This window comes from Sinocyclocheilus grahami, unplaced genomic scaffold (genome assembly GCF_001515645.1).
Source record: "Sinocyclocheilus grahami isolate Dianchi unplaced genomic scaffold, SAMN03320097.WGS_v1.1 scaffold1844.1, whole genome shotgun sequence".
NCBI lineage: Eukaryota > Metazoa > Chordata > Actinopteri > Cypriniformes > Cyprinidae > Sinocyclocheilus > Sinocyclocheilus grahami.
This window is the reverse complement of record NW_015507023.1, coordinates 153,399-157,376: the sequence shown is the minus strand read 5'-3', so window position 1 is coordinate 157,376 and position 3,978 is coordinate 153,399. Positions and strand designations below refer to the sequence as shown.

The window sequence follows — 3,978 nt, the reverse complement described above, 5'->3', positions numbered from 1 at the left end:
ATAGCCTTGAGGAAGTATTGGTTATTTGTCAAATACTGACAATACTGGATGGGTCTTGTATTTTTTACCACAGAGAGGCGCTGTAAGTACAATGTTAGCACGGCTGTTGACGCTAAGCTCTGAAATAAACGCTAAAGAACCGTCAGCTTTATTAAATCTCGTTCCCACATGTTCTTTTTTCTAGAAAACTCGGAGGAACAGTCCACACTTCAGTAGAGCAAATATTGGAAAATAAGAAAACAAAAACCGGGCTCGTCCGGGATTTGAACCCGGGACCTCTCGCACCCTAAGCGAGAATCATACCCCTAGACCAACGAGCCGACGTGCTCAACATTACTCTAAATCCTTAACACTTTAAACCCGTCTTACTGACAGTCATTAGACGCGTTTCCATTACAGATTTGCGCAAACCTTTGGCGATATTTTATAAATGTCGATTCAAAAAAAGTATTGCGAAATGACGGCGTTTGCATTAACCAATGTTATGCGACTAAAACGTAATCTTTTGCCTCTCGCGAGAAGTCATGGCAACGGATTTTGGCTATATTTATTCAAAGGAGGTGTACGCGTGTATCTTTATAGAAGCAGCACAGAGAGCCGCTTCAGAAACACAAGCATTGTGGCCGCAATCAGCTTCAGTGGCCGTATCACAGCCACACTGTGTAAATGGTCTAAGCATTAATGGCAGGGAAAGCCCCTTATACTAATTTGAAGGGTAACTCTGTAATGGAAACGCGCCTATTTACACTTTAGCACAAGTACGTTTTTAACATCCAGTGTTAATTAGCTACTTAAACACGCAGATCTATACAAATTACAATATCTTAGCGTTGGTTCTAGCTTTCCACAAATTTGTGATATTCTGTTAACTTAAAGGGGTCCTATTATGCTTTTTCACTTTTTTAGCTTTAGTTAGTCTGTAATGTTGCTGTTTGAGCATAAAGAAGGTCTGCGAAGTTACAAAGCTCAAAGTCCAATTCAAAAGGAGATATTTCATTTAACAGAAATCACTTTTCAAAAACTACAACGAACGACTCGTTTGAACTACAACGCATATTTTCCGGGATTTGTGATATCACAAATATCGACGAATGGGACGAGACCTGGTTAAGCTGCTGCTAGAGAAGGCAACGAGTGTTATCACTGTGTCGGAGACACGTTAGCTTTCCCAAGGCAGACGAACTTAGAGTGGTTACAATCATCCGGTTTAAATCGCGCTGATTGATTTGATTTTGATACAATATTTACACTGAAGCTTGCAGGCGGATGGTAAGGGGCATGACATTTCCCGACCAGGCGCCGAGTGCTGCCAATCACAGCACACACTGGCCCAGCTAACCAATCACAGCACTTTTTGTGTTTCAGAAGGCGGGCCTTCATTTGATACAATAACTATTCGAGCCGTTCGTGCCAGACTGGGGAGAGAGGTGTTGTAATAATGTAAAATATGTGAAAAATAACGTGTTTTTCGAACAACCTAGTATGAGAGCCTGTTCTAGTACACCCCCAAAACTAAATCAAGACTTTGTAAAAGAGCATAATAGGACCCCTTTAAATCAGACGATGTCAAAAAAGTTACGTTACCTTTTTATAACCGGTTGTAGGACACTGTTTAACCACGCTAGTACAAATTCAAAATAAAAATACACAGACTACATAACAGTTTGTTTACAACTTACAAGTAGCCTACATTAATATATTGATGGACCCTACTTTTCGACAGACTTTTTGATTACTTTTGGCTTAACTTGTTGATTACATTGATTTCTTGATTTCACATTGATAATCTTGTACCATTATGGATATAAAACAATAATAATAACAACATATTTCATTAATTTAGCATAATATTATGTAAAGGTTTCCCAAACTATGGTTCATGAAAGTACAACCCAGCACTGGTTACTCATTTGGTTATGTTTTTTTAAGGATGGTCTCCTCTTCAAACTGACCATAAATAGAATATACAGTGGGGCAAAAAAGTATTTAGTCAGCCACCAATTGTGCAAGTTCTCCCACTTAAAAAGATGAGAGAGGCCTGTAATTTTCATCATAGGTATACCTCAACTATGAGAGACAAAATGAGAAAAAAAAATCCAGAAAATCACATTGTAGGATTTTTAAAGAATTTATTTGCAAATTATGGTGGAAAACAAGTATTTGGTCAATAACAAAATTTCATCTCAATACTTTGTTATATACACTTTGTTGGCAATGACAGAGGTCAAACATTTTCTGTAAGTCTTCACAAGGTTTTCACACACGGTTGCTGGTATTTTGGCCCATTCCTCAAGAGCAGTAATGTTTTGGGGCTGTCGCTGGGCAACACAGATTTTCAACCCCCTCCAAAGATTTTCTATGGGGTTGAGATCTGGAGACTGGCTAGGCCACTCCAGGACCTTGAAATGCTTCTTACGAAGCCACTCCTTCGTTGCCCGGGCGGTGTGTTTGGGATCATTGTCATGCTGAAAGACCCAGCCACATTTCATCTTCAATGCCCTTGCTGATGGAAGGAGGTTTTCACTCAAAATCTCACGATACATGGCCCCATTCATTCTTTCGTTTACACGGATCAGTCGTCCTGGTCCCTTTGCAGAAAAACAGCCCCAAAGCATGATGTTTCCACCCCCATGCTTCACAGTAGGTATGGTGTTCTTTGGATGCAACTCAGCATTCTTTCTCCTCCAAACACGACAAGTTGAGTTTTTACCAAAAAGTTATATTTTGGTTTCATCTGACCATATGACATTCTCCCAATCCTCTTCTGGATCATCCAAATGCTCTCCAGCAAACTTCAGACGGGCCTGGACATGTACTGGCTTAAGCAGGGGGACACATCTGGCACTGCAGGATTTGAGTCCCTGGCAGCGCAGTGTGTTACTGATGTAGCCTTTGTTACTTTGGTCCCAGCTCTCTGCAGGTCATTCACTAGGTCCCCCCGTGTGGTTCTGGGATTTTTGCTCACAGTTCTTGTGATCATTTTGACCCCACAGGGTGAGATCTTGCGTGGAGCCCCAGATCAAGGGAGATTATCAGTGGTCTTGTATGTCTTCCATTTTCTAATAAGTGCTCCCACAGTTGATTTCTTCACACCAAGCTGCTTACCTATTGCAGATTCAGTCTTCCCAGCCTGGTGCAAGTCTACAATTTTGTTTCTGGTGTCCTTTGACAGCTCTTTGGTCTTGGCCATGGTGGAGTTTGGAGTGTGACTGTTTGAGGTTGTGGACAGGTGTCTTTTATACTGATAACAAGTTCAAACAGATGCCATTAATACAGGTAACCAGTGGAGGACAGAGGAGCCTCTTAAAGAAGAAGTTACAGGTCTGTGAGAGCCAGAAATCTTGCTTGTTTGTAGGTGACCAAATACTTATTTTACCGAGGAATTTACCAATAAATTCTTTAAAAATCCTACAATGTGATTTTCTAGACTTTTTTTCTCATTTTGTCTCTCATAGTTAAGGTATACCTATGATGAAAATTACAGGCCTCTCTCATCATTTTAAGTGGGAGAAATTGCACAATTGGTGGCTGACTAAATACTTTTTGCCCCACTGTATCTGTTGATGTGGAAAAAAAATAGGCAACAATTTCAAAATTTCATCAGGGTTCAAGAAAAATTAATTAATTAATTTAAAAAAACTTTGCTGGCCCATTCGATTCAGTTTAAATTGTACATTGCCACAAAAAATGCTAAATGCAAATTTTTAGCAAATGTCTTTTAATATGTGCCAGAACAAATATCTATTTTCCATTAAATATTACGCTATATTTACAACATCAAATTGACAAAAAAATGATTTTAATGTGGATGAGCTACAGTATAAATTCATAAAATTTAAAATGTAGTCTTAATGCAGCAGTTATAGTCTCACACTGACCCTGTGAGATTTTTTGTTATTAGCATTGTGTTGTAAGCCTACATCTAGCATCTTGATGAGCATAATTTGTTCTGTAAGGGGGTTGGGGGGGGGGGGGGGG

The 3,978-nt window shown here is 39.6% G+C and overlaps 1 non-coding gene across 1 annotated transcript; it reads right to left on the bottom strand.

Moving 5' to 3' along the window:
* Positions 1 to 248: 248 nt before the first annotated feature.
* Positions 249 to 320, bottom strand: trnap-agg (transfer RNA proline (anticodon AGG)). The gene has a single exon. It is a non-coding gene; the product is annotated as a tRNA-Pro (tRNA).
* Positions 321 to 3,978: the final 3,658 nt, after the last annotated feature.